The sequence below is a fragment of the Numida meleagris genome, chromosome 6 (genome assembly GCF_002078875.1).
Source record: "Numida meleagris isolate 19003 breed g44 Domestic line chromosome 6, NumMel1.0, whole genome shotgun sequence".
In the NCBI taxonomy this organism is placed as follows: Eukaryota; Metazoa; Chordata; class Aves; order Galliformes; family Numididae; genus Numida; species Numida meleagris.
The window spans coordinates 35,744,159-35,768,678 of NC_034414.1; the positions used below are offsets into that span (position 1 = coordinate 35,744,159).

The window sequence follows — 24,520 nt, forward strand, 5'->3', positions numbered from 1 at the left end:
GACTTGAAACACTGGGAACTGGCTTGTTGAGTGCTTGCAGCTGAAACTGAAATCAACAGCAGCTGTGCTTTGAATTGAATATATCATACAGAAAGCCATGTATTCTCAAAAAGTCAAATCTTAGACATGCAGTATCATCATACTGTTATTTTTAAACTTTTTGTGCCTTTATTTTCCTTAAATCAAGATTAAACTTTTCCCATTAGAGGGATTTTCTGATCATGAAGGAGCTTGGTTTTGCAAAGCTTTCACATACTCCAGTGATGAGTAGCATAGAAAAGTTCACAATTAAATATAACCATTCTGTCTTCTGAATTCATACCATGAAGAAAGCCTAGGGCTATTGAATGAGCATAAAACAGGATGGGAGTCAGTGTGCTAAATAAGCTTGACATAACTTATAAATAAATGACATCCTCTAGATTGCCAAAAATATGGTCTCTTTGAACAAATATATCTGTTTGTATACAATCATGAGGGATGGACAAGTATTTCCCAAAACCCACTAAAAAGATAAACCTAATTCAAACAGAGAATGAAAATGAGGACACCACAGAGGACCCAGAAATATATGCTGTGATGACGTCAATCAATTGACTGAATAAGCAGCACAAAAGACAGGGCAAAACCAGCAGAAAAGTCAACCAATGCATACAGGTGTTACATAGCTACCCCGAAGGCAGGGTCAGGCTGTCTTCTGTCACCACAGGCCCTGATTCCAGCACCTAGCACAATGTCACTGAGGTATGAACACTTCTCCATCAAGCCCAGAAAAAATATACCAGATAAATATGTGAAGAGAGAAGTGAAATCATTTATAAGCTTGCTTCTCCTAAAAGTAGGAGTGGCACAGACTCAACTCTTTACCTTCAGTCTATTTATTTTACTAATTTAGCAGAAAATAAACCTAGCCGAAATTTGATCATTTTCTGCTGAACTAGTGAGTTAAATAGGTTGAAGCAATTACCTGACAAGTTTCATTAGTGTGAGGGGAGATATGGAACTGCTCTGCTGGAAAGTTGAGAAATGAGTAGGAAAGAAGGATTAAGATTTACCTTTTTGGTGGGAAGTGGAAAACAGGGTTTATATGGGAGACTGAGGAATCTAGTCTTGGAACAATAAGATCCCTTTCTATTTGCCATCCAAGCATAGATGCCCATTCCTTCCTAGTGGCAGGCAGAAGCCAGATGCATGTAGAAGGACTATGAAGGGCAATGTCAGCCTTGTTGCACCCACCAAAGGTGGTGGTAAGTAAATATGCAGTCTTCACAGGCTATGGCAAGTAGCATATAGAAAGTTCTATCAAAATACGTGAATTGTGGTTTTAAATTATTTCAAAGACAGAGAGCATGTGAAGGTTGAGTGATAAAAGTAATCTGTTGAGGGGTGATGCAAGAGAAGTAGAGGGATGGTGAGATAGTCTGTGCCACAGGGAGAGCCTGGAGGAGGGTTTGAAGATCTGTTTTTCTTGTAAGACCAAAAGGGGAAGAAGTAACGCTGCTGAGACAGCTCAGACCTACCAGGATTTATTAGATCAGATTCTGTGCTGTGTGAATGCAGCTGTACTGTATTCAGTGAGAATCCAGACTTTGAGGCTATACACACTCTTTAATGCAACACAGAGCTAACAGTGGTGGTGCGGAGCCAGCTGTCCCCAGAGCTGTGACAAGTGAAGGGACCCCACAGGCTCTCATGGCTCTGTTTTGTGCCCATCCCAGGGAGACCTGGATCTCAGTGAAAGCACAGCTGTGGGGCAAAGCAACTGGTGCTGGGGACCTGGCTTCTTCACCAGCGGCTTTTGAGGAGGTTCTGCTGCAGACTGGACTATGTCTCAGGATTAAGCACTGACTCTCAGTTGGAGTGCATTGGTTTCACTCCTGGAGTTCATTTTCTGGTTTAGCTTTGTGAAAAAGGAATTCAGCTCATGACCTCTGAGACTGCTCAGTGACTTGAAGTACCATAAATGCATATGGTCGGGAGAGTTGTTTTAAAATCATTAGCTTTGAACTAGAAAGCTAATTTAAGCACATACATGAGAATCAAACATTCTGGATCTAGTTTTTTTTTAATTCAGAAGGCACCTGGTGGCTGGTCACATTTTTTTCCACTTTTCTGGACTCAGGGGGATCATTGAGCTTAACACATCACTGGGACATTGCATCCTCTTGCTGTTTTGTCCCTTTGTCTTGGGGGACCCCAGTCAAGGCTGCAGAACTGAGCACATCTGCTAGGCTGCCCCACGACTCCTGGGCCCCGCACCTCTGTCTCAGCCACCACCTACATTTTCAGGGCTGTATTCCACCTTCCTTTTCACCCCTACAGGGATGAAAACTATCACTTGTACCTACTCTTATCATGGCACCTCCCTCAGTTTGTCTACATTTGGCATACATATTGGCTGAATTGCATTAAAAAAGGCAGATAAATCATCTTTAAGGCTAAGGTTTGATCAAGTTATTTCATATAGTTCCATAAGCAGGCATATTTCCCCTTTAAAAAAACAAAACACATTTAAAAGTCAAAGATACAGTTAGCCTTTGTACCTTATTGTGGCTTTAACTTTTTTCTTTTTAAACTCCAAACAACTTTCACCACTGTAAAGGGATTTCTACTCAGGTAAAATAAAGCCAGAGCAGCACCTGTCGATGAACAAAATCGCTCAGCAGCTGAAGCCACCCACCCTCTAGCAGAAAATCTGTAACACCTGTACTCAGTAGTCAAACAATGGATTTTGGTGCCTTGATAATGCTGCCTGATCTGAAAGAAAAGAAAAGAAAAGAGAAGAAAAGAGAAGAAAAGAGAAGAAAAGAAAAGAAAAGAAAAGAAAAGAAAAGAAAAGAAAAGAAAAGAAAAGAAAAGAAAAGAAAAGAAAAGAAAAGGAGTCCCCTATTTTTGCCCACGCTTGCCCCAAACACCTGTTTGTCCTGCGTGAAGGAGAGAAAGTTCCATGGGTGCATCAATAGGCCTGTGATGGGCCCAGCACTCTGCCGTTCCAGCAGGATGTGGCGTAGGAAGGATGTCTTTGTGGAAACAGGTCAGCAAAGATTTTTTTTTTTTTTTTTTTTAAGGGTGCTGAAGTCTGCTGGGGGATAATTTCATAATTTTGCTCTTTCTGTGAGTGGGAAAGGTTGTTTTTGTCCTTCTTTCCCTAGCTTGATGGGGTGCAGGTCCTGTTCTGAGTTACTGAGGGAGAAATTAGCATTTTTGTCTTATGGGTGAGCTTCTGTAACTTTCTTCTTTGTATATCGCTCCCTCCTCAGTGCTCCTCTGACAGGAGCGGTTGTGCTGTCCTGTCTGATGCCTATCTCTGCGTCAGGGTGTACAGTAGCAGCTAAATCAGCCTGTTAAAGTTTCTCCTGGGGGTAGAGAGAGGAAAGCAGGAGAGAGTTGTTCTGTTATAGTTGTTCCCACAGGAGCTTACTTAATAGAGGCTGATAGTTTGTTGGTACTTGCCTATAGTAAGGGAACTCCCTTCAGCTCCTGGAAGGTTGTGAGAGGAAGAAGAGCAGGAAGACTCAGTTGTGGTGGTAAGAAGAGTTAAGGTGGGCTAGGAAAGGACTTCAAATATATTTTTGCTACTGTGACTGATCCTGATGAACAGGAAGAACTCTTTATTTCTAACTAATGCTATTTCTTACTCCATTAGCTAGGGCAGCAGTGTATATTCAGGAGGTACCAGAGGGCTGTATGACAACTGCTTGGGAATTCTCTCTGAAGTCTTCCTTTCTTCTTCTATAGGTTCCTCATTATTTAATTTCTCTTTCTCTCTGTTGTAATCACCAATTTCACTAATCATGACAGTAGAGAAATCTTCTTGTTTGATGTTCAGTTACTGTTAATTAACTAAGAAGGTAGCTAAAGCATGATGTATTCGCTATTCTCTCCTACAGGCAGATAAGATAGCATATCAGATTTCTTTAAAGCTGGAATAAAACCTGCTAAACCTGGTTGCCCATATTTTTGCACATGCTTTATATCTATGATGATATATTTGCTGTGCTACAGAACTAATAAGTTTGTTTCTGGTTGGCTCTGTCTTTGGGATATGTCCTAAAGTAGCCCTGTTTGCTGGATGGGTTAAGTGGAAAAGGTCTATGGTTTGTTATTTGTGTTAGAGTAAACTGAACTGCTTATCAAATGTCTACTATGCTTTATTGTGTAGATACAAGTTAAATTTTGCAAATCTTAATTCCTTTTTAGTGGAAATTTCTATTTTGCTATGTTTACTAAAGAATACTTTTAGAGTTCATACAGAAAGTGAAGTGACAGGTTTGGATCAAACATGCCGTCTTTGTCTAGTGAACTCATTTTCAGAGCAGTACTATTCTAGTCTTGCTGGAAGATTAAGTTTATGGTGTACTCATATCTGGGTGGTAATATTACACCTGCCTCTCTTTGTTATCTTGTATAGCCTTTAGTCTTAACCATAGCTGCCTCTTACACGTAGAGAGGCAGTCATGTAAAGAGTACATCAACTCAAAAAGTGGTTAATTTCAATTGTGATGTGAGGAGAATTTGTAATATAAAATTGAACTTAAAAGTAATCGGAATAATTATCAATATACAAAACAAAGCATTTAAATCTATGTGCTCATATAATAGAGTTTCTGATTAGCAAGTGTGCAATGAGAAATTCTAACTAATAATAATATACCTAAGTGTATTTGTCCATGGATAGTAAATATAAGTAGTTATTGTTTATAGTACAGAGTGAGTAGACCTGTTCAATTTTGTCACTTTCATGGGGTTTATGCTAATACTAATGCCTTGCACAGAACTGCAAAAGAAATGTAATAGGACTGCAATGGTATGTTCTGAGGACAATGTACACATCTAGTTTAGGCACAGCCATCTTGTCTGCTTGATATATTGTCTGAGAATTAATCTGTTTGCTAGTTCTCACCCAGCAGTCAAGGTGAGAAAAATACAAGGTTATAGCTTTTTACTTGAGACAGTGGTTGGCATCTTCAAGTGAAAATCTACAGACTTTTTGTCTTCCAGCAAGTGGTTCACTTGGTCACTTAAACAAAAATGTGAATGACTGGAATGCGAGGTTTCTTCATTTTGCTGATGCCTCCTACTCAAGCTAGTCAATATGAGGTTGCAATGTGCTGAGTGGTGCTTGTAATGTGCTGTTGGGCCTAATCTGCATTTTCTCTCAATATCTCTTTATCTGTGGTTATCAAATTTATGTATAGCACTAACTTCTTGAAAGTATAATGAAATATTTTCTACTTGTGCTTATTACTTTTGCTATATATGAGTTTTAGCATCTTGCAGCAACCTCTAATCTGATATTTCTTGTCATGTTCTTCCTTCTGTTTTTTTCTTAACCTCCTAATTCTGTATTCTATCACTCTGGTAGCCAGAATTTTTTTGCCACCTATGTTTAAATACTTAATTGTAATTCACTCAATGCTGAACTAGGTTTTAAAAAAGAGGCTATGAAAGATTAAAGCAGCGTTGCTGTAAATAGAGGTTTTGAAAGCATTAACTCTATTAAAGGAATATTCATTGTTAAATGACTGATGACTTCAGTTTCTAAAAATTCTTGTTTAACTAGTGTAGAGAATCATGCTGTGTTTTAGCATCTGTGTATGTATGTACTGTAAGTGACTTAGCTTTAATCTAAACTAAAATTTTAGTGTAATAGTGAAAAAACAGCAGCTGACATGAGTATGTCTGATCTGAGTTAAAATGAGCCTATTGAAGAACAAATAGCGGTTTAAATCCAGCAACGTGAAGCCAAAAAGCTTATTCAGCTTTTCACATGGATTTTTGCAGTCTCTAGTGTGTACTGCACTTACGCCATTAGCCTGTTTTTCCTACACTGCAGTACTTAATGTAAGTATGAAATAACTGGGGAGGAACATCACTGACTGGGAGTAGAGGAATAAGATGTTTTAGAACATGTTGGCCAAGTTTAGCATATAAACCAATCGGTGATGGTAATTGGCTGATCAGCTTGTTTTTTGTTGCTTTTCTTTTATCTCTTCCTGGTTTCTTACCATTAGGGTTGTAGCTGAGAATATTAATGCTAGTATAAGGTAAATGAAGATTAAGATCCATTACCAGTTTCTCATATAGGTATATTTGTGTTGGTAGGAGAGTGTGCAGAAAGGAAGTTAACTTAAGAGGAACAGGCTACGAAGTTATTGGCAGAGCAAAATGTAGGAGTAGCAAGATGAAATTGTGTAGTCTTCTAGAGTGCTTGAAGTGCAAATAGGAAAGAGAATTTTACCGGGTTTAAAGCTCACTGTAAAATGAATCAAATGAATGTATTAGTGATATTTTGAATGCAAAGGGCTGAAATTGATTGTGGGTGTGAAGGATTTTGCAATATTCAAGACATTAAGTGATCGGGTCTCAATTTTACCTCAGACTGTTATAAGTGGAGATGAAACTGAAAGATGCATGTAGTGGGGTATATTTAATAGATATGGCTATAATAAAGACAACTGTTATATTTAATAAGATGATGACCTTCTAGGGCAATTTTATTCTCGTTATAATATAATTCTGGGGTGATTGAGGTCATGAGACCAAAGGAAATTGGAATACAATGAAATCTGTTACTAATATACAATATTGTATTCCCTGCAGTGTTCTAACACTGTAGTATTTGGTCCAGAGCAAGACCAAAACACCTGAAATTTGTTTCTCTATCTGAAGAACAAGAGCTCATTAGTGGCTAGCAGAAGTGTCCCATTACTCACATCCCTGCTGTACCCTTTCAGTGTGCTGGGAATGGAGATGATGCCTTGCTTTCTGGCACAATACATTGAGACATGATTAAATATAGTGTAAGATGAAATGAAAAGATTTTATTCTATCTACATGTGGATGTAGAAATGGGATGAATAAAACTATCTGGCTCTCGTTGTCTTTATTTTATGCTCTTGACCACTTTTATTTTTCTTAACTCTTGAAGGGGATTTCTGAATAGAGCAAGTATCAGATGTTTATACTAGGTGCATTCTTGTTATTGAGACAGAAACAAGTGCACTGTTGCCTACGAAGTTATTAACCCTCAAAAGATGAAGCAAGGCAGCCTTGCTTAGGGAAAACAAAAAGACTTTTCAACCTTTAATCTAGTGGCATCCATGGAGACCAGAGTGCAGGTAGAAAATCGGTGACCCCGTTCCCTTTCAGGTTGTAGTAACAAGTGTGAAATGTTCATCTTGTAAATAGGGAAATCTGTGGGTTATGATTCAGGATGAGCAAGGGGCCCCATACTCACATAGAAACTGGTATGTGGTTCTGGTCCGCTTGTACTTCAATGTGTTTTCCCATTTCTCTCTTGACTATTTGAGTAGAGTATAGCTGGTAAAAGGTAAGCAAACATCACCTTCCGTTTGGAGGGGTGAAAGCCACAAAAGGAAACATCTGGATTTTTGTAGAGATGATGACATTTTACTTTGTTTAGCTGAGTTTTCTCTTAACTCATTTTCCTGAACGTAGTTAAATAGAAGATAAGTCATAGTAGGATTTGGCCCTGGCTTATTACTGATCTTACTGAGGGGAAAACAGAACTTGAGAACTTGATAAAGTTAAGGCAGTGCTTACTACTATGGCAAAGGGTGGCTTATTGAAAAGTACTGCAGATTGTGCTACACATCATTATCTGAATAAATTGATAGTAGGAAAAAACAATGGCAGTATTAGATGGAACTCTTCTTCCTTTCAGGTGAAAATCAAGCAAACTTCTGCCCTTCAGATCAGAGGGTTGCAATGGGGGCAAGGGTCAAATGGATTGTGACTTGCACTGGAGAAGAAGGATGTGGTAAACACCTTGCTCTAGATTCCTATTGTAATGCCCAACCTGTGTTGTTATGACTGAAATTAGGATGATATCTACTTTGATATAAAAAGGTGTATTTGAAGCCTTGTGTGACTTGGAAAGTGCTTGTGACTTGGAAACCTAGTGGGGATGCATCAAAATGATCACTGTGTCCATGTGGTGATATAATGAGTTGTATTTTGTCTCCATCTCCTGTTTTGGGAAACCAGTAGGAGTAGGAATGAAAAGCAGTTTTAAAGCATAGTTTTTAAATACGTCAGTCCTGGGCTGGGTGGTTAGTCTTCACTTTTTTTTCTTTTTTCCTTTTATGGGGTGGGGGGAAATCCAGCTGGAGCAGTGAGATTGAGCTTTCTTCCTCTAGATTCCCAGTTCTACAAACGAAGTTTTCATGATGTTTGGGCTAAAAATCCTTCGTTCGTGCTCTGTCTGGGGCCCTCCTGTTGCAGCTGTCTTGCATGCAATCTGACAGGCTTTGGCTCATTATGAATATTTTTTGAGGGGGTTGAAATATACCACAAAACAGGCTGCTATTTAAAGAATGTCAAACAGCCCAAAGTCAGGAAAATCACTATAATTTTGTCTCCATTTCCGTATTGTCATTTGCATATGTGGATACCCAGACTCATACAGTCTGTAATTAACAGCAAATAGGCAGAAATCTTTAGAAAAATATTCTAATATTTTCCTTGCTGCTGTCTGACTCCTTTCCCATTCACCGTCATTGCCATGTCATCTCTGCTCCTACTTCACCCTACAAGGAAAGCTCCATAGAAGCTATGCAGCTGGATGTTGGTCTGGAAATAAAGCTAGGATGGAGTGGGATCCTGGCTGGAGTGGGTCTGGCTACAAGTGGGGCTGACCCAATGCATGCTTCCCTCATGTGCTCTCCACACTGGTTGCGCTCCACCAGCTACTGGATTCAGGCCATGTTGGTGCAGGGTGGGTCAGAGCTGTCAGATCAGCTGGTGATTACTCCCAGATCTCAGGATGATCCTGGATCTCACTTCTTTCCTAAGAACAAACAGAAGCTTGCTGGCTTCATTCAATGCTCCCATAGCAGTAAAAATACTAAAAATTGTATTAAACAGTGTTTAGCTCTTCAGAGAATTAGTTCCTTTACATGAGTTTCAGAAAGTTGCTTTTTATTTGGGTGGTATGACACAGCCTACTGTAAATTTTATTAAGTTTTGATGACATTCCCTAACTTTCATGGCAGTCCAGTCTAAATCATATTTCAGTCATGTTGTCTTCAGCTAAATTGTGGATAATATCCTAAAGGGCCTAAGAAAGCTTTAAATGTTCAAAAATCTAGAAATAAATTCACTATTGCTCTTGCGAGTAGAACTTTATCATGAATCGGTAGATCTGATTTGTTGAGTCAGCTCGAGAGCTGTATTGTTGTGTTTGTACTGACATAGGATTAATATTAGAAGAGGAAGTGTTAAGCATGAGAATATACAGGGTGAGGAGGTTTTTCCAAAGTTTGTTAGAGAAGCTTAGTATTTAATCCATTATTCAATACATATGAATGCCATCTTTTCTCTCAAAGGTAAGTTGAAGGGGAAGAGGTATAATTATTTCAGATGGTTTCCTCTAAAATCAAAGACTTTTTTTTTACTTATAGACTGAAGTTTGTCTAAAGCACTTAATTCCATTAGTGACGCACATGTTTATTTGACATCTTCAGGATGTTGAGGCTTCTTAGTTCAGGTCAGGCTTTTGTTTCACCCTGGGCCTCAGCATATAAAGAATATAGGCTCTGGCATTTTGTGTATTTTTTCTTTTCCTACCGTGTAGAAGGGATTTTCACAGCTTGGGAAAAGCAGTTTTTGCCAGAAATGTTTCTCATCCGAGTAGAACTGGCAAATAGCCAAAAATGTGCTGGTTCCTCTTTGGGTGTGAATTTTAATTTCCAGACAACTCTTAATACTCGTTCATGACCTTTCCTTCTCTTTTCACCACTGTGAGCTGCCAGAGGTGAGGTGTGCAGGCCTTGTCCTGGCCCATGGAACAGGTTCTGAGGAGGGGCCTTTCTGCTGGAAGTTGATGCTGGGCCCTGGGGCCTGGCGGTGGCCCACTGGGCCCGCTGCTTGCCCACAGCTCGATCTCCACTCGACTGTCTGCTTGATGGGCAGATGAAAGCCTGGCTACTCAGCATGCAGATGGTAGCACAGGTCACCCTACAGCTGAAAAAAATGATAAGGAGATTTCTGCTTGGTTGGCTAGAAACTTCTTTATACTCCTGTGAATAAAAAGCCTTTTTTTCCTTAAAAAAAAAAAAAAAAAGCAACCAAAAAAAGCTTATTGTTACTCACTCAACAGTGTGAAATCTGATCGTTTTGGAGTACTAAGTGTGTTTTTTCCTTGGCAACGAGATATTTTTTTAAAATGACAGATTAGCTGTAGGAGTAGGGTGGGGCAGGGTAAATATGTGTGCTTCTTAAAATACTGTAGAATAGCTATTGTCCGTGCAGCCCTGGTGTTAAAAATCATACTACTGTTTATTTTAAATAAAGTTCTCTTAAATGGTAAAGAATTTTAGCTTGTAAGATTTGTTCTTAGATTAACGAAGATAATATTAAGTTTTAAATATAAAAGTAGTGTATAGTGCATAGATCTTGATTCTGTATTGCCATGCTGGAATAATTTGTCTAAAGCAGTGCTTGGTAAAAGACATTTACTTGAACATGGACTCTAAAATCTGTGGCACAGTACTTTAAAAGCCTGTTTGCATATTGTCTGTTTCTTTAAAGGGCTCCTGTATTGTCTCGGGCTCCCCTGGAAATGCAGTAAGGATTCGTATCACATCTCTGTTGCCATAGCAACAGCAGTCTTTCCCATAATGAGCTGCATCATCTGAACTGATGTCACAGCATCATGCAGCAGGTCACACAAGGCACCTCCTAGTATTGCATCCTACAGATGTGCTGTAAACATCAAAAGAGGATGATTTGAACTGGACATGGTAAGTGCAAAATATTGTGCTGTTCTTAATTGCACCGTTATCTTTCCTGTTTTATAAGGCTTTCCTAATATGAGAATGTGTGGGTTTTGCCTTGTGAAAATCATTCTGAGAAAAGATGCTGCATGCCTAAATATTATTTTTCAGGCTGATAGGCTAAGACAAAGGCCTACAGAAAATGCATTCAATCTGAATATTTAGATTTGTCTTTGTATTTGAGATAATACTCTGAAGATTTGAAGAGAATGTATTTAAATTTCACAACCCAATTGAAGTTGCTACAGTTTGATATGCTTAAGTGGAAGGAATAACTGTTTTACCTTTTTATGCTGTAAAGGTAGCTCATTCTTTTCTGTGCATCTTTAAGTATTTCTTTTATACGCAGCTCTTCTTTTGACCTACTGTATTTTTATAACAGTAATATAACATATTTATTTTCAGTGGCCTTCCATACCCAAATAGCACAGAAAATACCTCATGAACCAGTGTTGAACAAACAGCTGGCACTGTATTAATTTAAAACATGGTGTGATGTTACCCTATTTCTGCTAGTATTCTTAAAAAATAAATAAATAAATAAAAATAAAAAGATATAACTGTCAGACAATAACCAGCTGTTTTGCAAGTACAGTAGCTTTTAGCTTTTCAACTGTTTCTTTCCTTTCTTCTGTTTTTATAATGGTCTTTAACATGAATGTAGTGCATTTCAGATCTATCCTTTACTGGAAGGAAAACAAGTCCTTTTTTTTTTTTTTTTTTTTCCCTCCTGCTGCAACTGCAGTAAAAGGTGTAGCCAAAGATTCAGACATTCTGAGGGCTTTTGCTGTTTGCAAAATAAGAATATACATAAGTATAAAGGCTTCCATGCCTATAGTGGGTAGAAAATGTGCATCTTTTATTTAGTGAATTGGTTAGGAACATGCATATACTATTTAGAAACTCTTTGCAATGTCCTACATTCATTTATTTTATATTAATATCTCACTTTTGGAGGCCAGACTGTTTTTGCTAAACTTAATTTTGCTGGAAGACATATAACATTGTTAATTGTTTGGTTTTGCATGTTTGAAAGGTTTGATCTTTCAGCTGCTTGCTGTTAGAAGCAAAGAAAAGACCAGACACATGTCATTTTAATTGATCAATATGTCCACTAGGAATTAGGGAGTGGTCTCTGGCTCTGTTCTGCCCATGTATCTTATTTGAAAAGTGCATCAAGGAAAAAAAAAAACTACTAATCTTTTACTGATGTCTATATTTCTGTTTTTGGTCACTTATACTTGATAAAGTATGGAGTTGTAAGTATAATGATATCTGATTACCCTTCACAGGGATAGATATGATGGGCTTATCTGGCAAAGCTGGAATGGAGCTCCTATATTTTAATTAGACAGCTGCATTGCATCTCATAGGCTATTTTCACCATGATCTGAGTATGCTTATTTCCCCTCCCCTATTAAAAAACACAACAAATGTTTGTAAATGAACATTATAATTATGTTGCTTTATCTGTGAGGCATTTTACATTATGAAAGTAGCGATCCCCTGTGTTCGTGGTACTCTGATCAGGCAAACTCGGAAGGCGTGAGTTAGCAAGGGGAAGGGTGGGATGGCTGGAATCACAAGGGAGCTGATGAGCAACACATTTATGTTGCAGCTTTAGGGACCGTTTCATAAGGAGCCATCATAAGACATGCTTGGATGAAGTATTATTCCATTATTAATATCAGTGCATTTTGTTAGATTTTACATATGACATGATTATCACAAGACAAAAATGAGGGGGAACAATGAGGAAAGACTTCTGATGGTACTTGTGAACGCATGGTCTGCTATGAAGTCTCTGGTGTAGGCTTTTCGTCTTATTAATAATGAAAAAGAATACCATGTTCTTTTCCTAACTATATATATATGTATAAAAAAAAATTGTAAAGTACCTGTTACTCTATACCACTCCCTTCTCTCACAGCATTGTTTGCCCTGGGAAACACTCACTGATACTGGAGCTGTGATGACATTACTAGTGTTTTAGTGAACATCTCTGCCAATTCTGACTTCAGCACAGTGCCTCAATTTAAAAATGAACAGGAAGTATTTTCTTACAGGCCCAACTATTTCACTGAGGTCTGTATATGAGGACCTGGAGGAGTATGAAGTGATGAAGAGGGTCTTTGTTGTGAATTGTAAACCTGATTGCCTGAGTCAGACTATGGCTGAATGTAGAAACAGTACAGATGTAATACAGTTTTGCTTCCTGTTTAGATATATTCATAATTTGGACAATTGTGTGAGACAGTATTCAGCAATAGTCAAGCTATGTTGCTTTAGGTTTTGTTCCACTGCTGGATTTACTGAATAATCCTTACCGAAAGTAAAACATCTTGAAAATACATGTCGTCCTCCTTAAAGTCACTGAATTTGGATGCCTTGATCTGATAGACTTCTTTGTATATGCAGTTTTATACTGACATGTGGTTGGATATCTATGTAAATTCATGAACTGAAAGGATGTTAGTGTTTAATCTTTGCTATGATAAAATTCTTTAGCATAACATCAATTAAATATTTCTTACATAGCCTGGAACTGCATGGAGAGAGAAGCAGAAGCTTGATTCCTCCCGAAACAGTTGTGGGATGGCAAAACCTAACTCCAGCAATGGAAGTTGGTACAGTTTTAATGCTTTGTGGATTTGTTTTGTCAGCACACAGCAACGCAAAACCTCCTGAACAGGGATCAGAGCATACCCTCTATGGAAGGAAGCAGTCATCCTTCTCTGAAGTTGAGGAAACCCTGTGCTCTAGGCTCTATCTTCTTTGTGTTGTGCAGCAGCAGAATGGTGCTGGGTAGGTGTCAACCCCATGGATCTGGAGTGGGTCTGTGTCCAGAAACTCATCCCTGTCAAACTATAGGAGTCCTTCCTCAGAAGTGCTGAGGCATTTATTAGATCGAGTGGCCTTCCAAAATGATAGTGAAATATTTCCTTCAAAATAATTTAACAGAAAATCATGTGCTATGTTTTATTAACTTATACTCTTCTGTAAAAATTACTGCTGTGTCATGGCAGAAATTCTGACAGCATTTTGGGCTTGGCGTGTGTGTGGTTTTTTTTTTCTTGTGGTGTTTTTTCCTTCTGAATGCTACTAGCTTTAGGAAAAGGTACAGCTAGCCAGAATGTCTGAGTTAATTTTTCATTCTTTTAAACACAATAATATAGTGAAATGTGTTACAATTCTATTTTGAAATATTACATTTATATTTTGCATTGCAAGTTTGGCCTGTGCATGTAATGAAGTGTCTGTGCACTAATGAGATTATACTGGCATCAGTAGGATAAAACTAATGATATACAATTTGAAAGGTGACTTTAAAGGATCATCTTGCAACTAATTTATGTCTGAATGTCAATGTTTCAGTTGGTAAGGGGGGAGAAAGGCACCTTTTGCTTTGCCCTTTTGCTGAAAGGAGCCACACATCACGGAATATTCCAGTAGCAGCAAGTAAGGAAAATAGTGTCTGTTGCTCCTATCAGAAGCCATTTGGGCTGGGCCAGGTTTTTTCTGACACAGGATGAGAAGGAATGAGAGGAAAAAGCTGAGTTGGCTGGAGATCCAGAGGAGCCTGGATTGCTGCTTTGTGCAGTGGGGAGCAGGGTGTGTGGATGGACAGCCATGTCTGTTGTCATGGTCATGAGCCAGCATTCCCCTGGAGGAGGCAGCCACCTCCCTGTGCTTCTCAGCTTCTGCAGGCTTCAGCATAGGGGAAGGAGAAACTACAGCTGTGCTTCTAACTCTAACATTTTTCTTATATAGACATTTTTTATGTTGCCATGGTTTAAAGGCCCTCTATCCCTTGTTTGCTGGCTGGGCACCTATGCTATTATTCAGTTATCTAAAGTCTTGGGGGGGGGGGGGGGGGACATTTTTCTTTCTCATGTTTGGCTTTGTATCTATCATTTTCTATTGACTCTAAAATAAAAGCACTGTCTTCCTCTCCTCCCCCCACCCTTCCTTCCCTTCACATCTATCAAGTCAGGCATAGAAGGTGTGATATAAATCCATGTACTGGCTTGAAATGGTCATAGTGGCTTTTTACTACATAAATAGTTATGCTATTGATAGGTGCAGTGCATCAGAGAGGTCCTCAGCAAAGTTATTTACTACCAAAATGTGCTTTCCTGAATCAAAAGGCTTCTAATTCCCAAAATGCCTTCAGAAAATATCTTCTTCATGAAGAAAAGGAAAGGGTGGTGGTAGAGAAAAGTAAAACTACTTGCTCAAAGATAGTTTCCCCCTTCCTCTTTTGTGGTTGAAGTTTCAAATGTCTAAACTCTTGTGTGTTCTGAATCCCAGCAAGGCTGACTCAGCTTTGCATCACTCCAAGGTCAAAATCAGTTCTGTGTGGTTTACAGCGTCTGGCACTTCCAAACGAGACATTTAAAGCCAGGAATCCTCTGCTCTGTGTGAACTCTCACTTCTCATGGCACATGTCAGATGAAGGGTTGCCCTGGCCAGCTTGGCTGAAGTGCATCTCCTCCTGCTTCTTGTCCAGTACTCAGTCACTGTGCCAGTCAACAAAGGGCTGTCCCTCTGGTGAATGAATGTCTCTAAAGCACCTCGGAACTAAGACTTTTTTTCTTAAATGTAAGTGAAGTGTTCCCAGGCTGTGGGGTAGTTTTTGTGTCCTATGGAAAGCATTGGTCTCAAAGCTAGGGTTGGAGGATGAATCTTGTGAGCTGTAAAAATGCTTTACTATCTTTGCCAACTCTGTCTTCTAGAACTGCTGAGAGCACCCAGGGCCAGCAGTCAGCACTCCAGTGGCTGACAGCTGGGGAAACAGGGGAGACCTTTTGTGTGGCTGTCAGGTATCTGCAAGGTGGAGCATGGATTCAGGAAAGCTGGTGTCCTGAAGCTGTGGCACGCCAAATACCTTCCTCATGCATCTCAGGTATACACGCGTATCTATTTTGTCTATAGTTTAGAAATGTATGCTCTCTTTGGCAGAGATCTTCCTCCTGAGAGTGAATTCTAGGAGGAAATAGCTCTAGGAAATAGATTTCTCAACACCCATGGTACAGTGTCTTTTGGAAGCTGACACACTTAAAGACCACCTTTGATAAAGTTAGGTTGTACCGAAGAAAGCCATGGCTTTCATGTGAGAAAGCAAACTAGCTGCAATAACTAGTTCTCATTTCAGTTTAATGGTAACATGTACATTTTTCTATTTCAAGAGGTGCCCCATACTGATTGTAAGCTGATTGTTGACATAGTTTCAGGATTAGGATGAAGACAAAGCTGCTTCATCAACTGTCAAAGAATAATGTGAATTGTGTACCAACTTCATGTATGAATAAAATAAGAGGCATGTATCTGAATAGAGAGCAAGTTCTGTTTTTTCTTTGCTGTGACTTTTTGGTGTGTGACTTTTTTGTTGTTTTTTTTCTTGGTGTGTGTCATGGTTTTATGATTTTCGGTTATTGGTACTCCACATCATAACATCATGTAGTGAATGTACCTGGTTCTCAGAAGAGAAGGACTACTACATTCCCCATGGTACTTTGCTCCTCTGTTACCATTTTCCAGCCAGAGGGAAAAGATAAAAGCTCGTAGTATAAAAACTTGCAGATCACGAGACCTCGTCCCTTTTTCCGCCATCTCTTGTCTTGGCAGCCGTCTTATCGTCGGTAGTACAGTAAGGCCTACCTTGATTTTGGGATATTCTCTCTCTCTGTATTGGATTTATCAGCTTAAATTGTAATTATATTGTATTATAGCGTATTGTTTTGCATTCTGATATTTTATTTAGTAAATTTGTTTCTCCTCAGATTGTTGCCGCTGTTCTTTGCTCTCAGGGCCATCTCCTTACTCTTTTCCCCTTTTCCCTTTTTCCAGGGCGTGGGCCCGTGGGTCCCCCGTCCCCTTTGTCATGGAACCGGGCCAAACGCCTGTAAACCGTTGACAGTGTGTCACTTTCAAATCATATTCTTATTGGATTAAAAACTTGAAGCTGTCTCTTCTTCGATATTAAAATTCATTCCACCTCTGTAACTCCTCTTTGCACATTATGTTAGAGTTTCACTTCTTATTTTCAGCTCCTGCTCAATTCTATTGCATATTGACTTCCTCTGCATCTTGCTTCTTCAGCCTTCTGTTCCTGAATGTTTCTCCTATAATCAGTCTCTTACATCCAGCTGTCATTCTTTTTTTATTTAAATCCCTCACTGTAGAGGGGAAAAAAAACAAAAACATTTCTGCTAGACTGTCTCTTAAAAAGTAGTTTATGAAAAGTTAAATAGAGAACTTTTGGGATGTTGGATTTATTACTGTGTTTTAAAACAAAGCGATTCAGGTATCTCATTGAAATTTGAATAGAACCTGTGCGGTTTTAGGAGCTGTGTATGTGTATATATATATTTGAAATTCTGATCCCTTTTTTGAATAGATTTCATAATTAGTTTAAAAAGAGAAATTGTTTTAAAGAGGAATGTCTGTTCTAAGGATTAAGTAACTTGCCCAAGTTTCTTGAAAAACATCAGGCACGATGGGGAGAAGAAGCTATTTTTCTTTTTTCTAGTGTAGTACTTCAATCGGAAGAATATTTTTTCTTTTTATCTTTGTATTTTCCTATGTTTATTCCTGTTTTTTTTCTGGGTGTTGACCCTTTCTATTTTTTTCTAGTTTTATGGATAAGACTACCTCATACTGTAGGTGTGTAGAAACTTGAGGGGCTTGAGACAATGTTTGTTACCTTCTCTAAATTAGGGTGCACTGTAACGTGATTAGCTTGGGGTTGTTCTAGTGTTTCAACAGTGGAGAACCTGCTTCCAGTTGTTCTAGGCAAACATTGAGCTTATTATTTGTTTGGTTTTAAACAGTTTTAAAAATCCACCGCTTCGTTGTCGGAAGATTAAACTTCTTCCTAGTTGGTAACAGAAAGGAAAAAGTTACATGCGTCCCTTACTCAAAAAGAAAGCAAACACAATGTAGAACACTTGTTTAAGTTGTAAAACAGTATTTCCTTCTACCAGCTAGATAAGTGCTTGTCCTACGCTTGACAAGTTGCTGTTGTAGAATTCTGCTAAGGAAGTAAGAAAAGGTATTTCAACAAAATAGATTTAAAAAAATAAGTCAAAGAGCAAAATACTTGCCTAGTGAAATATTATTCTCTTTAGATAGGAAGCTGGAATGTGAGGATAAATCCCTTGTTTGCACTGCAAAGTACGACCTTAGTTGCTTGTAACTGAGCCCTCTGATAAATAAGGTTGAACCATGTGACTTGTATTGCACTTCTTTTGATAACCTCATGCAGATTTCTGACAAATGTTTGATAAGGACTGATAAAACTTCTACAGTGAATGCAAACAAAAAAAAAAAGCTGCCAGATATTGTCATGTCTGAAGGCTGTATTAAGATGTTTTTTTAAGCTGGTATAGCAAGGTGAGCCTTTAAGAAACTCAAAATGCTAGTTAGCAATGACTAAATTAGTGAAAGACTTCTCTCAACACTTTTGTCTTTCATGAAGAACTGCACTTCAGAGCTGAGCTCTACTGGTAAACTGGGGTCTGCTGAGAATGTTTTTAGATAAGTACTTCTTTCGAAGCTGTTTCACATAACTACTGCAGGTTACTCACAGTTTTCAAGTGTGTTAGATCATATGTAGAAACAGCTATTCCTGCTGAGGAGGCCAATTCCCTGGCCAAGGTACTTCTGTATCAGCAATTACATGCCTGTCTCACACTTCTAAGCTGCACTGCTAGTCTCCCAAAACATGCCAAATTTTATCAGAGTAATAAATTTGTTTTTGATTGCCACACAAAAGAGACACACAAGCAAACCCACATAAAACCCATAGCCTCATGTAGAAAAGGCTACTGTCTGTCAGGTTTCAAGATGTCTCGGGTATGCTGCTAAGGCAATGACACAGCAGATAAGACAGTTGCCATTTTAAGGGTCAGCCATTAGAATACACCGGGTGTATTTTATGGCTCCTGAATGTCATCTGGCCTTGCTTCTTCTTAAAAGTTTGTCTTAGCATTTCATTATGTCTTTAACAGCAACACCCCAGTTTAGTTCCTGGTGATCTTATGTATTGATAACTTGGAAAATGAATTACAGCATTTTCATTTTTTCTTGCATCTGGAAAAGGTAGAGTCAATATGCCCTGTGCATGATGTAGGAGCGGACAGTAAGTTGGCCACAATGCTGACTGTTCTTTGAGAAGGAAACAATTTTAACCCTCCTAGTACTTAGCATCCATTTGCAATGTAATAGCTTTATTAAGTAACCTTTTAAATAAACTGAAAGCCTTAATTCTTTGGCTTTCTGTGAATTATGCAGAATGCCTTGTAATCAACTTTTCTTAGTTTCATAGTGCCATTTTGAATCAGATTGGAACTCTAGTTTCATTTGTTGATTCCAACTGTGAAACTTCTGTAACTTTTAAAATCACTTAGGTCAAATGGGATAACTCCACCTCAAATCCTTGTTCCCTCATATCCCTAGGCGATGTGGAGAAAGATAATTGTCAGCACGTTGAGGGCATGAGTGGTGAGTTACACTGAACACCGTTGCTAAATTAATGTTTGGATGAGGTAAGATCTCAGCTGCTATGTGTTCCACATTTTTCATGAAAATGTACTGAAATTGGTAAGAGAACATCCTGGATTTGAATTTTGCTGTAATATGATATACAGTAACAGCTGGTCAGGGAAGTGATGTTATGCTGTGTACATGCTAGGTGACACTATGATCAATTTAACTATGTGTGTGTACATGTGTGCATACATGTATTGAAGCAGGATATGGCAGCCAGAATGGCACAAGTAAACATGGGCAAAGTGCAGGTGGATGTGGGTACTGAAGGTAAGATGTGAAAATATAAAGTAAGCAATCTAGAGCTGGGGATTTTTTTTTTTTTCCTGAGATAAAGGAAACACTCCTTAATGCACTTACTCCTTTTTGGAAAAGAAAGGAAATGCATGAGGTTTTCCTGTGATCTTGAAGGGCTCCTTTCCCTAGTTAGGGCTTGACAGAAGTATTGCACAAAAAGCTGTTTTCTTGGTGATTGCTGACTCACTGAAACACCTATTGCTGATCTTCATGAAATCCTAGGTTATTTTTGGTCAGAGAGCAAACAACCCCAAATAGGTAATGACTGATGGATATGCATTAACCTGAGGTGCAAGATACACAGAGCTAACATCAGTTCTGAATTAGGCTGATCCCTGGTTTCTGGAGATGACTTTACTTTCCAGTCCAAAAATACATATTTATAGAAACCAGAATAGCTGTAAGTGTCAAGTGAGCTAAGGATGTTAGCTTTCGCTCTATGTGCCAGACTGTCAGGGAGTATGGCAAGAATGGCATCTTAAGAGGGTTAAGAGTTAAAGTAGGTCCCACAGTTAACCTGTATTGTTTAAAATTCATTTTGGTCTTCCTTGACATATGTACTTGCATGTAGCTTTGATTCCCATTTTCATCTTTTGAGTTTTATAAAAAAAAAAAACCAAACTAATTACATGTGTGCAACATGTAAATAAAGCAAGATAATTATTTTTTTCTTCTTGGTAGTGTTTACACAAACCAATTTCTCATGGTTTTAACTAATCCCTAATGTGTTCAGGTTCTGGGCAGTGAAATTCTAATCAAACTTGTAAAGATAAAATAAAGGTCTGAGAAACATTTCTTGATACACTTAATGTTTTCATTGACACGTGAGAACCACACTTAAAGCAGAGATTATGAACAATCACAGCAAACCTGGAATCCAACCTGCAAATCATAAATTCTGAAAGTGAAACCTGATAGCATTTGGAGCCAGGAAATATGCTAGTGTGCCAGGGTTCTTAGTTTTTTTTAACAATATTTTCTTAGACTGGAAAAGGCCTCAGGGCTTACAATTAGCCCTGTCTTGGGCTGATTCATATTAGGTGCTTGAGGATTGTTGTGTTAGCAAGATAACATATCCTAACAATCTAGTGGAAGTAAGTCTGGGATTCCCCTCCTCCCTGCGGAGAACCCAGAGAATAATCATTTTGGTAGATTAAATCCCTTTAAGAAAAGAAATAATAGATGTCTATAATCCTTAAAAATGTTTTCTCCTGGACAAGGATGCACAGTGTGTGGGTTTTTTTTTTCCCCCCAGCCTTCCCCAGTGTTTTCTGAAAGTGAGGGAACACATCATCTGAGTTACAACACTCTCTATTTAAGCCTCCCACATCATACTGGTGGTTCATAGCTACTAACTGCACCACAAGCAAAACTCAACCGTTTTCTTAAAACCAAAATTGGGCATCTTTATATCTACAACTTCAGTTTAACACAGAAATGTACTGGTAATTAAAAGGCCAAATGTAAATGTATCTTTTTTTCTTTGTCATTGTATGTTCAGACAATTTGTAAACAAGCTTTTGTTTTAATCAGTTATTTTACAACTAACTTAGTAAATGAGTTTATATTATTTGATTGAAAGGAAATGCAACTGTGTTCAATGAACATATGAGAATGAGTAATTTAATAGAATGTAAAACATGTAGTAGAAATTGAAACAATTTTCGGAAGGGAATTTGAACAAGTAATCCTAAATGATCTACACATAGAAATCAAGCACTCTGTAATATAAACCTCTATGAATATTTGCATTATCTGTAATCAAGAAATTTCAAACTTAGATATACTTCAGCCACCTTTTGCTGCACTTCTTTTGCAGCATTTTAATGATCTTTCCTGAAATGCACCTTTGAAATGCCACAGAATCAAAGTTAGATTCAAAGGGATTGAAATAAGCAGTACTTTAATAACTCTTCTATTCGCCCAAGTAGTTCACCAAGTGCGTGTGCCAGAGATATTAGCTTTTTGTCTCCAAGAAGCAAATCTAGAAGACATTGAAACATAGCAGGGAAAACGTGATTTTTTTTTTTTAAAGTGTACAAGTAAAATGTAAGCTTTTGAGAAATAGGTGTGGTTCTTTTTTGTTGTTTTTTTTTTAAATAAGAGGGAGAGAGCTGAAAAGGCATGAGTACTTTAATGATTCCGAGGCTTTGCAATGTGATGAGTCTTCCTGCTATGATGAGGAGGAAGACTATAAGCTCGCTTAAGAATAATGCTGTGCTGAGGCTAGAAGGAGCAAAGTCTGCTGCATAGCAGCAGCAGGTACACAGCTGCTCAGTGATGTTTGGTCTAGTTATTACCCATGGTGAGCATGTCTGCTTCTAAATTGGTTCGGAATGGCCCAGAAAAGTCAGCAAAAAGATGACTTTGAAGCTACCTTGGTCCTCTTTCCCTTTTCACTGAGCACCAGTAATATTACACAGCTGGGTATAAAATTCATTTTTCAAGAAGGCAACACGCATTATTTGACACAATCTTACCCAATTTGAAGTGTACTGTCTCTAGCTGCAATTTCTGAAACACAGTAACAAGCTTTGAAGTCTAGAGATACCAGAATTCTGAGGAAAGTGTCAAGAGATTTATAGATGCATGGCTTTATTTTCTAAAAGCAAGATTTCTGTGACTTTAAAGTAAAATTCAAAAATTCATTGACTTTTACACAGGTCTATGCTTCTTGATATTTTGCTATCACTTCAAACTGAAAAATTTCCAATACCAAATTGCAGTATGAATGCTTCTTGTTGTACAGGAAAGAAAGCTTCACATCAGTTGTTAGTGATTTTTTTGAGTTAAGCATGATGATGAACTTATATTATGCCTGTAAATTCATAGTTTATGATAGCCTCAGAGAATGAAGTCTTGTTTAATAACAAAGCACAGACAGCAGCGACAAAGCAGATTCAGCTGCTAAGGTTGTTCAGCTGCACTTGAGACAAACCAGCAGTAGGCCCTCTAAATAGTAGTTGCTTTTGTAGATCCTCAAAGAAAACAAACCGATCAGAGTACTGTGGTCTGTTTTGGTATTGGTGTTATGTTGTTGTAGTTATTGTTATTCTTTGACACTGTTGGAAAGAGACACTTAGCAGATGAAGTCATGCAAGGATGCATACAGAAGTCCTGACTGTCTCCTCCCTGCCCCAAAACATGTACTGTGCGTGTCTGTGTGCAGGTCTGCAAAGGAATGTACTGTGCTGGCAGGTATTTGAGAGGATATTCCAGATCTGTGATGTGAGCTCCTATATGACCTTTAAAATCACAATTTACTTGTCATTCATCAGTTCTTAACAGATGAAATTCTTTGGTTTTTTTTTAAAAAATAAAGCTTGTTTCCAAAACTTGGTGCAAATGTACTCTGACTGCAAGGGAACTTTCTCTCTTTCAGAGATGCAGGGAATTTCAGCTTTGTGGAGTCTGTCTGAATTGCCGTGTTTCAAATAATTTGTGAGAAAATGACATTGTATGTACGAAGAAATAAGACCCAGTCTCAGGTGTGCCCTTTCCTCCAAATACAGAAGCTAATTGCTTGAGTGACTGAGAAGAAGGGGCTTCTGACATTCTTCCCAGCTGTGACAGCAGATGATGCCTTCAAACTCCCTCTTAATTTAAGAGTTAGGGTATGAAATGCTTCCTCTCTGAGAAGTTCTTTCCTGGCTCTGCACTGAAGAGAAGCCTGCTGTGCGATATTGCCTCCCTTCGATCCCTTTAGTGTGCTTGGAGAGGGGAGAATTGAAGAGGCAAATGGTCTGCCCAGGGTGTGCTTGTGATTTAGGGGCACCCTGCTGCCCTGCCAAGAAAATGCAGGGAGGTGGTTGGGAGCAGCCCAGCTGGTGAGGGTTACAGAGAGAAGAAATGGCAGGAAGAGAGGGTTTGGTAACAAATAGCTCAAGTTAAAGAGGGGGAAATTGGTGGAGATGTGGCACTGAGGGGCGTGAGTAGTGGGAAATAGCAGTGGTAGGTGGACAGTTGGACTAAATAATCTTAGTGGTCTTTGCCAACCTCACGGGTTCTATAAGTGGGCTTTAACAAGTTGAGGGAGAATGAGGTAACAGCCTGGCCACAGGTTAAATGCTGTTTAAAGGCTCCAACTTCCATTCAGTTCCTGTCAAAATAACGTGAACACTGCAAATTCCTCTGAGGCCTTCTAATGAGTATGGTGCACTATTTCCAGTAATATTGGGAAAAAATATAACATGTTTAAAGTACAGTACTCAACAAAATATATTTAATGGCATTATCCAGTACAGTTAGAACATGCAGCAAATGAATCAGCAGCGGTTTAAGAACATAATAATAAATTTTACTTTAGCTAAGCAAGCTCATTTCTTAAATCCTTGGAGGCTCTGCAGGATGTTTTAATGGCTCTTTTGTGATGTGGATATTTCCTCAGTTTAAAAACTGGACTAAGTAGGTTCATTTTGCATAACTTAGAAAGGAGCTTTCATACAGTAATATTTTAGGTCAGTGCTAAGCTAGACCAGATGTGGAGGAATGGTTTAGCAGTGAAATGCTGAATATCCTATTACAAAGCTTTTTAGGCCTGTATACATACCCTCACAGCAGTAAGCTTACAATTAATAGTAAGTCCTTAGTACATAGCTATAGGTAAAAAAAAAAAATAATAAAATCTTGGTGTTTCCACCACAGTTCATTGATTTTTGGAGACGTTTGAATTAATTCATTAGGAAAACAATTTGTTGGAGTCATCTGTAGTTAGGAATAAGTTGATCAGTGTATCATTGCCACCCAGAAAGATATTGCAATCTCCATCTGTGCTATAGAGGTTAACAGCAAACCATACTGAAGCCTGAACAATACTAAAGCCATAAAATAAACCTATCCTTCTAAGTGAAAAGAAGGAAGATGTGGATGTAGAC

At 38.5% G+C, this 24,520-nt stretch overlaps 1 protein-coding gene across 2 annotated transcripts in view; it reads left to right on the top strand.

Moving 5' to 3' along the window:
* AKAP6 (A-kinase anchoring protein 6) overlaps positions 1-24,520 on the top strand; it is a 322,203-nt gene that overhangs the window by 33,948 nt on the left and 263,735 nt on the right. The window contains exons 1-2 of one of the 2 annotated variants that reach the window (XM_021402797.1): positions 2,879-3,034; positions 10,555-10,766. The gene's annotated coding sequence lies outside the window, so the exon portion shown is untranslated. Of the gene's footprint in view, positions 1-2,878; positions 3,035-10,554; positions 10,767-24,520 lie in introns of those variants that run through there. The other variant, XM_021402796.1, reaches the window with a different exon arrangement.